This window comes from Indicator indicator, chromosome 1 (genome assembly GCF_027791375.1).
Source record: "Indicator indicator isolate 239-I01 chromosome 1, UM_Iind_1.1, whole genome shotgun sequence".
NCBI classification, from domain to species: domain Eukaryota; kingdom Metazoa; phylum Chordata; class Aves; order Piciformes; family Indicatoridae; genus Indicator; species Indicator indicator.
Genome location: NC_072010.1, coordinates 113,200,485 through 113,212,580, shown reverse-complemented (window position 1 = coordinate 113,212,580; position 12,096 = coordinate 113,200,485). Strand labels below are relative to the sequence as shown.

General features: G+C 39.1%; 1 protein-coding gene across 1 annotated transcript in view; it reads right to left on the bottom strand.

Moving 5' to 3' along the window:
- MRPS6 (mitochondrial ribosomal protein S6) overlaps positions 1 to 12,096 on the bottom strand; it is a 50,345-nt gene that overhangs the window by 20,701 nt on the left and 17,548 nt on the right. The window lies entirely within an intron of this gene.

Here is a 12,096-nt window from a genome sequence, read left to right as displayed (position 1 = left end):
TGTCCAAGGAGTTTCCCTTAGAAAACTGCCCCTGGAAGAAGTTACTGAAAAGACTGTTGTCTACAGAGCAAAACTGCCCACTTCTCTACCCCTACATTTTTTATACTGCCCAGAAGAAACATGCTGACTAGCACGTCAAGCTTGTATCTGCCAGGCAATCAATTACAACATTACAAAACATACTTCCTGTGTCTATCATTGGCTTTCTCCACAGGTAAGGATCACTGCAGCATCATTTACCAGGCAACTGCACTGCCAGGGAGACCCTGGACAGCCGCTGCCAATGCCACAGGAACTACATGAATGGATATCACCAGGCAGCTTTCCACAACAGTCCAATCCAGTTCCTTTGAAACTCCACTATTCCTATGAAGTTCTATGTAGCTCCAGGTGTCACACAAACTACAGCTGAACACCATGCCCTAAGCACCTCTCACCTCTGGCTTTTCCCCTTCTCCTCATGAATCTTTCAGTTTACCATAATCATCATCCAAGTGAGCAGAAAGTTGTTTAATGCATAGCCTTCTTCAGCACCTCACCAGACTGCACCAATGGAAATGGATGGGGGTGCACTGTCACAGCCCAGGACCAAAGCCACAAACACATGGTCATAACCAGCAAGTACTGCAACACAGTGACAACAACCTCTTTTTGAGGGGAACTTATATACCACCAGCATGAGTGAAAACCATACCACAGTTTTAATCAGTCAAACAGAACTCAACAGCAACCAGAAAGCGTATTAAAAATAGGCAAAAAGAAAAAAAAAGAAATAGGGAATACTCTGATGGCAAAGCATCTTCTACTGGAGGCCAAACAAACAAGAACTTGTCAGCCAGAAAGCTGCACAGAACAGCTTGGAGACAGACCAGAAATGTGGCAAGATCTTGAAATAAAAGTTTTGTAACGGTGAAATCTCCTGAAAAACAAGAAGTCAGCAGCTGAGTCCTAAAGGAAAGGACAATACTGTAGCTGGAACTACAGCCATGTGAAAATACTCTGCACCACTGCTCAATTTTGCATCTCATTAGCCAGCCAGAGGGAGCTAAAGAGAGGACAGAAAGTCAAAGAAATAGAAAAGAAAAAAAAAACCAGAAATGGCTAAAAAACAAGTCCTCTAAAGCCACCAAAGCTCCTCCAAAGAGTCTCTTTAAAGACAGAAGTGAAGCAGACACCAAATGCTTTGTTTTGGGGCTAGGACTGTACTCAGGTTGTTCTGGCTGCTTATTCAGTTCAACAGGAAGCATCAGAAGTCAGTGAGCACATCTCCCTAGATTATAAACAGAAAGAAATCCGTCACAATTAGTTTGATTATCCATCATACTTAGTTTGATTATCCCTCAATATAGTAATAGCAGGATAAAATAAAGTAATCTTTTGGTTGTTAAACAGTTACAAAAGGTTGTTCTAAGGTTGTTTACTGAGTTTGAAACCAAAGAAAGTAAAATCTATGTTTAGAAGAAATCCGCAATTCAAAAGTAGCAACTAGGAAGAAAAAACAACTCCTTACTACATAATAAATCACTAGAAACTTATTAGTGAAAATGATAGAACCACACATACATTTGTGAACTAGCCAAGATCAACACTGACCTAAGAAGAGCTTTGCAATGAGAAAGAAGGAAAAGCCAGAAAGAGTCAATTTAAATCATCACAACGTGTTTTTGTACACAAGAAGACACAGCAAACCAATTAAAAAAAATAATCAGCAGATTAAGAATGGACAGCAAAGAAAAAAAATCAGCACTAAGCCAGGCACACAACACAGCTAGTGGCAAGGTTGTTCTGTATGCACCTAGGGCACAAACTTGAACTCCTGGTACAAGATAACAAGCTGCAATTACTACAAATGCATAACCAACACAGAAAGCAGTCTCAAGTAGGGTACAACCACTGAAGGATACGCACCATTCAGAAAGATCACAATGAAGATAAAAGCGGTAGATCGAGCAAACAGAAGAGGTGGGAGTAATGCTGCACCCCTGCTAAAAACAATCTGCATGTGATCCATGAGCACAATCAGGATGTCCAAAACCTGAGCAACAAAAATGTGAGGCCTCTGAAGTTCAGATCCAGGCATGGGTGGAAAAGGATCACTCTAAGGAAAGCTCAGTATAGGACAGCCCTATGTAGGCACAACTGTGACAGTGCAAATTTCCCAATGTAGAATAAGGAAAATGGGAGAAACCCAGGTGCTCATGTATGTGACAACCATTGTGTATTTACATCAAACATTGACTGAAAAGGCCTGATACTAACCTAGAAATATATTTGGCAAATAGTGAGAAAGTTACAGCAGCCAAGTCGCCAAAAGTAAGATGGGTAAAGTGATCAAAATTGACTCAATCTGAATTAAAAATAATACCCCATCTTCAAAACAGATCTTTAGTTTTTAGTTTAACAGGATACAGACCAAAGTACTAGCAGATTCACCTGATGCAAATATGAAGCCTGGGGACTTGGATGAAGAGAAAGCAGCAACTTATAAAGTTGTGCTAGTATCTCTTCTGTCCTGAAATCTACCTTTCTGCTTCAAAGAATGTAAATTCTGCAATATGTCTTTTTCCATTAACTCAATGTTTAAGATCAAAAGGAAATTACTAAAAGAAACAGAACTACCGCATAAACACCAAGTCACAGTTAACAGTCTCAACATTGAACTTAGCTGAATTGAATTTGTTTTAGAGAATTGATATTCTTGATACTTTCTAAAAATAACTCTAGGAGGTGTTTTTTAAGTCTGAAGTAAAGAGCAACCAAATGCTCCATAATTCAGCACCATTTTGAAGGTTTACTACTAGAAACAGCTAACAACAATTGGCCACAACTCAAGAATCAATTAAACACCTTTCTTAATAATCCATGTAGTCAATTACCTTCTTCTCAACCATGATAAATTATAATATGGACTTCAATGTAGCACTCCTGGTCAGCTGAAGTCTACCTATCAGAAACTTGCTAAGAGCAAGCTTACCAGAAACTACAAGTAAGTTTTGTTGCTCTCATGACTTTTAGATGTATATACATTTCATCAAGTTTACTTTGCATGTTCATTAAGCTTAAATAATCAAGAAAGGAAAGGAAAATAAAATGAAAAGTAAAAGTCATGGAAGGATTTCTTTTCAAACTCTTTACTCCCTGGGCTCCCTGGTGTGCACACACACATGTACGTTTAATTCCTATTGTTTTCACTTTCACTGTGTGTAAGATGAAAATGGAATACATTCCAACAAAGAGAACAAAAAGATAAGAGTAGGAGCAGAAAAAAAAGGGAAGGCAAGTCAAAGAAGCCTTCTCCAATCTTGTGATATAGAAGCTGGAACTCCAGTCAAAAAAGCCAGTGCTTCTTTCACCATCTCCTTACTTCTCACTGGTAAATCCCTCCCTGAGCACCTTGTGAGGGGATACATGGTTTCAGTTTGCCAATTCTGGTCATCAATTCCTCTCCACAAAGCAAGGAGCTCCCTGTTTTAAGATAGCCTGGAACTCTTTTTAACTTCTCAAACTTTCCCTTTAACTCCTCAAGCCTTTGCACGACAGCTGCCCACAGTACCCACCTTCAGAAGACCCTGAGATAAGCAATATATAAAGTCACTTAACTGCAGAGTTTAATCTTATCAAGATCTGTATCAAGTCGTCCATAGACTAAGTTTAAAAAAGCAACTCTATGCACAACAGTACTTTTAAATGTATTCAGGATTTTAACCACCACAGAGAGCAGAAGTTGTGCTCTGACTTCCCCCCTCATCTTCCAAGATTACATGTTTTACAGTGTACTGCTTTCTTGAGAAAGTTGCTCATGCCTCCTCTAGATAAGAGGGTTTGTGGTATAATTTTATGTAGTAAGATCTTGAATATGATGCAATTCCTATGAAAACAGGCTGTGGATGAAAAATAATGCATTCAAACCCACACCAGAGTTAAGGTGGAACTTAATTTTGGAAGCTTACTTCTCAAGAATGTTACTTATACTATAAAAATTTCTCAAAACAACACTAATAAGTAAGATTTTTAAATCTAGATAAGACCTCTATTCTCAAATCAGCTCTTTCAATTTTTCCCAATTCAGCCTTGTTTCCATCTACATATACTGTATTACTTCCCTAGTGTTTTCTCTCATCAACTTCTTTTATGCTTTTCTATTCACCCACACATTTAACAGCAGCTCAGAGGACCTACAGACACTGACAGAAAGGGCCCAAAAGTGACGGCTACTATTTCCAGAATAAACTTGAAGGCAATCATCTCCGTGCCCCAAGCCCTCAAAAGGAAAAGGCTGTCTGAATGCTGAGCCAATCACTCCTTCGACTGCCTGGCACCTCCAGTCACCAGATTCTCTGCAAGGTGGGGAAGGGACATGAATCAAAGCACTGCTGCTGTGACTGTTTGCTTCCCTGGATGGTTCAGGGACAAAGTCAGTGGTATTGTCAAGGAGAAGGGCTTCAGCGTGTTGCAAATGGTACACAAGATGACCAGAAGTCACAACACAAGCCACACAATACGAGCCTGGTACTCTTCCCACAGGGAATAGCTCACAGTCTAACATGACACACACAGAGGCAGCTCTGAACTCGCAGAAGTTCTTCCAGTGCAATTGTTCTGGGCGTGTTCAGCATTTTCCAAACCACCTCTGTAACAGAGGGAAATCTGTGCAGCAGCAAAGGAAATGGGCACTGCATGGCTTCCAGAAGACAAACACTAGTTTGGTTGAGTCACAGGTGCAAAAGGCCAAACAGTTGATTTTTACATTCCCTGGGTTGAAAGCTTCCAGCCCAGGAGTGCCAGCAATAGTCCACCCTTAGGAGAAATACCTGCAGCTGTACAAATCATCAACTGTAGCAGCTGGGTGCCAGGATATATTCCAACCAAGTCCCCAATACTTCACACTTAGTGTGTATCACTAGCACCACCCAGGCTAGTCTAAGCCATTGAAGAGCTCCTTTCTATGAGAGAAATCTAAGGACTAAAAATCCAGCTTCTAACGTGCAGCTGTTCCACCCATCATGCACATCCTTACCGCCACGGAAGAACAAAGAAGAGTTGGGAGAAAGAAAAAGCTGAATGTAGTTAGTAAAAAACTTTCCAAAAAGCATGAGAACCATAGTCATCATTTTTTAATTCTCATGCTTTTGCAGAAAAGTAACAATCTTTGGCTTTGAACCAGCATGGCATTTAAGGTGAAAGTCATGCTGTTTCCACCAACTGGTGTGCTAAAGTGAAAGTCAACCTTGGCAATCTCTCGCTCCAATTCTCCTGTACACGACAGCATATATACAGTGGGATATTCAAAGCTAGCATACAAAACTACTTTCATGATTCAGGTAAGTACTAGAAACAATTGCTGAGAAATTAAAGGATTATAAGCATCATGACCACGATGCCAAATTGTCACCTTATTCTTAGCAGTCTACAAACATCTGAAAAAAAAAAAAAGAAAACTAAATCACTAAGTACCACTTGATTAAACATGCTTGCTGGATGGGCAGGAAGAAAGGACCTCCTGGCTTGTTCGCTTTCCTGGCATGAGATCATGCACCAGGCAAACTGGGACAGCCACATCCAAGAAGGCAGAATTCACTTCAGAGCCAGCAGGCAAAGAGTACTCATTACCACCACCTCCTTGAATTTTTCCAGTGATCCCTCAAAATAAATGCTGCTATAGCACTTCTTGAACCTGCCCACAACTAGCCTGGGCCAGAACTCCACAACCAAAGAAACGCTGAAGTCTGAAAGAGGTTGACAGAGTCCTTGCTAACTCCTACAAATGAACCTAGCTACTGACAAAGAGCTTTCTTGAACCTCTTTTAAAGTCAATGGAACAGAAAGCTCCTAACTCAATAATTGCCTAATATACTAATTAGATAATTAATTAACAGCTATCTTATGAAAACATGAGTCCCATGCCTTCCTGGAAAGCACAAATCCCACTCAAATAACATCTTAATCTCAAATCCACAGGTCTGCCTCCCCTCCTTGCTGAACTATCATCACTGGACAATGAAGAAGCCATGATGTACACCACACTGCCCACACTGTTAGTTCAAATATGTGCTTATGGGGCATAGGGACTAAGGAAAGAAGAAAGTGAGACATGCTTAGTCTCCACTATCAGGATTGTCTTAACATTTTAATATTTTGTTCAAATAAAAATTGAGGAGGTATCTTTCCCTCTTCAAAGTTAACTATTTAAGTACTGACTACCACAAGCTCTAACCACTTCCTACAATGCAGGAGAGCATCATAGACATCATTCTCAGAATGTGACTGTTGGCACAGGCTCCTTAGAGGACTTAGGCACCAGGACTAATCTGATTTCTCAATCACAGTAAAAAAATAAATACAACCTAGACCCTGGGGCATCCAGGCTGGGGCAGTCCTAGAGAAACAGTGAAGCACAACTGGAGGTACTTAGGGATATTCCAGAATCAAGAGGGTGCCCATCCCAATCAATAACTGGGCACTTGGAGGCACAATGAACAGGGCACTTTAAAAAACGATGGGGGGGAGGGGGGAGGAAGGGAGGGCAGAAGAGAAACGAACCAAAAAAAAGTAACAACTTTGCACATTATCCAAGAAGGCTGCTCTGTTAAATGAGGCTTCATCCATACTTTATTTTGCATGCAAGCTGCTGCTCTGCAGGGTGCTTCAGGTGGCTATTCTTATCCTGCCAGCATCCTGAGCTTAAGGTCATATAATGATCAGTTCAACCCAGCTTACCCCAGCCCCATCTCTCCCTGCCATGAGTTGGCCTAAAGGTTTTGCAGCCAAACTCTGCACCAATATTTTGGATCATTAAGTTTTTCTTGTGGTTTATTGAGGTTTTGTTTGTTGGGGTTTGGGTTTTGGGGTTTTTTGTTTGTTGTTTTAGGGCTTTGGGGGTTGGTTTGTTTGTTTGAAGGGAGGTTGTGGGTTTTGTTTGGCTTTGTGTTTCTTGTTGTTTGTTTTGTTGTGGTGGCTTTTATTTTTTACTTCACTATCCAAATGCCCAGGCATTGCTTCAAGAGGTTTGCCTTTTAATAACAGGGGGAAAGGGGAAGTATATTTATATATAGGGATGCAAGGTTTACTGTAAGTAAAAATATATATGACAATTATAGCTTCACAAATATCTGTTCTGTTACTGGTTTTTCTTTTTCTCTATTTTTATTGAAACTTTGTACAGAAGTTTTAAACATTTCCATACAATACTTTTAGACAGGACAAAATGCCATGGTAAAGGAATGTAAACTGCAAGAAACACAGTCTGAAGTATCCAAATACTCTCTAATAAGAGTTTTAGTTTGAAGACCAATGCAGTAGGCAAAATAATATGCATACAGTATACAAAGAACAGTATACACAGGGCCAGCAATGCTAACTATGAAAATTTTGCATCAGATTTACTTCAAAGATTTATAGCAATATGATAGTTCTATACACTAGACCAAAATTAATTTATCATACATCGTTTCTATGACAAAAAGCTTGTCATTAAGGACAGTAGCAACCTACAATATAATTAAGCTGTATTAATCTCATTAACACTTCTAAATCTATATTCCTACTACATTTTTTTTTTCAGTATATTGTCTTATAAGATCTTAACAGACCTTTAAATAACACTTTACCAAAAGAGACCTGGATCCATTATAGTGATCTTATCTACATGCCCATTTGGCTTATTTAAAAAAAAAAAAGAAAAGAAAAAGAAAGAACAAGGGACAAGAAAGAAGGCAGGTTTCAAATGCTATATGATATCATTTGGTTTTGGTCTGAAATGTATTTTAGTTGAATAGTTTAAAAAAAAAAAAGGCAGTTCATTAACTGGTATTTTATATAAAAATTGCAGAAAAATACAACAGCAACAAAACTCAAAAATACTTCACAGATACCTAAAAAAAAAATTATATCAGAGATACAAGGTAAAGCAGCATCACTTTGACACTGTGTTTTAAAAATAAGTAGATGAATGAAGAGACTGCTCTAGTGATATTAGAAAATTTGCTTTCTTCTTGAAGAAGACTACTAACATTTTGCACAGCAACTATTTTTATAACCACCTCATTTAAAAACGTGTATTCATAGACACAGAGAATTGTCATATCATTACCATTTTTGCTCAAAGTGTCTGACTTTACACAGTGAAACTGATAATGCTGTCACCAGATGTCACTATACCATGAATTCAATATTAGAAGTGAAGCAAATGCCTTTAAACCAACACCATAAAAAGAAATAGAAAGTGTTTTGTAAACAAAACAAACCACTTTGCAAAACAAGAGAGTTCAGAGATCTCACAGTGAAATCAGAAATCCTAATTATATACGTTTACATTCTAGGACTACTCTTTACCTTAGGCCAATTAAAGCACATTAAACCATTTAATTATATACAAACATTTTCTTTAAAAAAAAAAACATTGCACACAAGTCTGCTTTTTAACATCACGTAACAAGGTTAGTTTTATTTTCAAAACAACTACATTTAAGGGCACAGAACATACAGAATACCAAATTAACAGATGAGTAGTTTTGCTTTGCTATACATGCTAAATCCAAAGATTTCCTCAAGAATGCTAGAGCTTAGAAACTCCAGCTTCTTCCATGTATCCTGTTCTCCAAAAAGGAGCATCTCCCAACATCTCCTTTATCTTAGGATTTAAAAAAATATATATATAAAAAATAAAGCTGTATGTTTTAAAGTCGTAAGCATCTCCTGCTTTAAGCATTCGCACAGAGATCCTTTGATGGCTCTGCCTGCTTCACTGTAACTTTGTGGGAAATCCTTTTCATTACTCAGTTACAGTGCTCTCATGACTTACATCAGAAGTCTCATGCTGGCCCTTTTGGGATAAGGGTGGAAAAGGGAACACAGAAGTAGAAGATATACAAGTGATATGCTGAAGGCCATTTAAATATCTTACAATCTCTCACCGTTTCCTTTCAGGTATTAATACAAGATAATGGGAAAAATTACAAAAATAACAAAAATTTCACTAAACTTTGGCAGAAAATAGCATGAAATCAGTCACGAAAAAAAAATAAGTAACAACAATCTCCCAGAATGTACTACTAAGCTCTCAAGAAGCCCCTCCTTTTTTTATTATTTTTAAATTAAAGGCTTCTAACAAATTTCTAGGAGACAAATTCATATATCTTAAGAGAAAAATAAGTTAAGGGAAACAGCAACAAAAAAACCCATGTTATTCCAAAAATCAGTTTTTCAAGAGTGTCATTCTAAGCTCAAGGCAATAAATAAACCAATCACTGCAAGACAGAAGCACATGTCCTGGATCTATCCCTGCATGACTAGCCAGTCCCACTGAGAAGGTGGAGGCCAGGCATTAAAATTTATGGAACTGACTGTCCATTATTTGAGACACGTTGTAGTTTTACTGGACCAAAAAAGCAGGTGTTTAAACCAAAACTTATTATCCTGGGTTAACACCTCTTCCATGTAGATCATGACCAGAAGATTAGCAAAGGCATGTTTACGCTATTAAAAAAAAAAATCCTCAAGCAACTTCTTATACTCAGGTCCACAACACAGGACACAGTACTTCCTCACCAACACACAGTTTACTTTAAGCCTTATAATATTTTTTTCTGGTAAAGGCCTTTTATCAAGTGGTTATATGCAGCAAAGAACATAGGCAAGTTCTATAAGCTCTAAGACATGAAAACAGAATGCGACCAAAGAGGCTGGCATTAGGCAGAGAGTAGTAGCATAGAAACATGTTTTTAAATTACTTAAGAGAAAAAGCACTGGAGAAGTAATTTGCTTAAAAGCATCTTCAGAATAACAGATCTAAAGATGAAGGGATGCAAAGTATTCCTTTATTCAGATCCTGACTGACTGCCAAGTACCACTGTGATTAATGCGGCAACTTGTTAGTTCAGCAAAAGTGAGAATACATTAACTGGGAGATGGAGCATCTCAGATTCAACAGTCAAAGGCTGCACCATACATTTGCAAAAGATTTTGACTCCCTACCACAGGCACAGGGTAATTTCACCACATATCTGACTGTAGTCATACTCAACAGGACACAGGCATCCTGCAGATTAACTCTTCAAGCGGCAAATGACTTGGGAGGGAAAGAAGTGAGGAAAAACAAGCCGGGAATAGTTCATTATAAGCAAACCACTCTTCAGGTGTCAATACTTCAGCTCGTAACCATGTAAGGCACCTTAAGGAAAAAAGCAAGCACAGATGAAGCAATGGCTGCCAAACAAAAAAGTCCCTGAGCTAACCTGGCTCCACAGGCTAGGTGGCAATGTATTTGTTAACACTGAGAGCAAGGATAACTGGTCTGGAAAATCCAAGAACCAGCCACTGATAGAAACACATGCCAAGTTACTAAGGGACAGTGCCTGATACATGAGTCTCTGTTTTCTGGTGCCAAATCAGGCATATTAGCCAGATCCCAGCCTTTTCAAGGTAGTGTTGGATGGAGACATATTGCTACCCTTCACAAATTGTGATTTTCAATCCCACTAAGATCAAATTTTGCCTGTGTAGAAACAATTAACTATTTTACCTCCCCTTATGCCATCCCAACTCAGCCCACTATGAAGTAACTTGAGATACCATTAATGTTTCACACACTGCAATTTTACCATTAAAAAGGATTCAAAATATTTTTCTGAATAAAGCAGCCACATAAACCATAAGAAAATGCATCTTGTCACACTGGTATTAACATCAAGACTCAGATGCAGTAACCTGCCTCATATATATATATATTACAGCATCACTTCTACCCTTACCGCTATTTCCAGTTGACAGCAGTCTATTTTCCAGCAGCAACGACTAAACAAAGTAGAGAAAAGTGGGGCACCTCAGCCTCTGTTCAAAGTCTCAGAATGAATGGGATTCAACTGACTTAAAAACAACACCAAAACAAAAAACGTCACACAAATGGAAGTTAATTTTGTCTGAAAACATGTATTATATATCATACTACTAAGAGCTATTTGGACAGACTGCAGTTTGTGGTACCACCATACTGGAAAGTGAACTTCCTCCTGCAAAGGCAGGATATAACCCTTATGTCATCTCTATGGACCTATTTCCCCCATAGGGATTGGTTCTTGTTCAAGGAAACTGGCCCCATGAATCAATGCTGTTGAACTGCCAGCATGGTCCCTCAGATTGTTTTCTGCCTGGCCAGCTCATTCTCTCCTAAACAACTCCCAAGATGAGCTCAAGAGCAAAGACAACTACAGGATTTATTTTCACAGGAAGCCTGGATGACTCCTCTGTCCTAGAGGGCAAGGGAGTTTAACACTACAAATTTAGCCACATGCTATCAGCTGGCCCCTGCACCCAAAACCAGGTCATTGCTTGATTTAAGCAAGAGCACCCAGGATGGCAACACGTTCTCCTGCTTTACCAACAAGGAAGTAGACCAAGCTCTGCAGCTTTTTAGTCTGCTGAGCTCCACTGACCCGTCTGCTGCACACAGATCCTCTGCACCTAAAAACTGTCCTTTCTGCCTCAGGCATCCATCCTTCAGGAGAAAAGAAACTCAGCACCTCAAGACCTACTATCATCTGTGATCACCTTGGAAAAGTTTCACCCTTTTTTTTTTTTTTAAGAATCGTAAGGGCAGACCTCAATTGCCGACACAGATTACAACAGCACACACTCCTCATCTCCTGACACAGAATCCCCTCAGGAGTCATTCCTTAAAAAAGGACATTTGGCAGGGTGAAAGTGGAAGTGGGAGAACACACGAGGCAAAAGGGCTCTGGAAAAGGAGGACCATTTCCACCTCTTTCCTCCGTTTCTCCTTCCTTCCTCTTGTCTTCCCTTTGTTTTTCTCCCTTTACAGACTCAGTATGCAGCAATGGCAGGGCTGCAGTGTATTTCCTCCTAGACATACACAGCAGAGGAAAGAAAAGGAGTTACATTTTTTGTGTGCTTAGCAAACTGAAAACATGTAAAGTCTCACACTTCTTATTCCCCTAAAGAGAGGCTAACCCAAATTATGCACTAAAGGTCTTCTATTTATTTGGACTGTACAGCATATTGAAATAGTATTTCTTGTTTTCCTATTTTCCCCTCCAGTGCAAGTTGGTCATTTTCAAGATTGTTTTGTGCTTTTCTTATTTG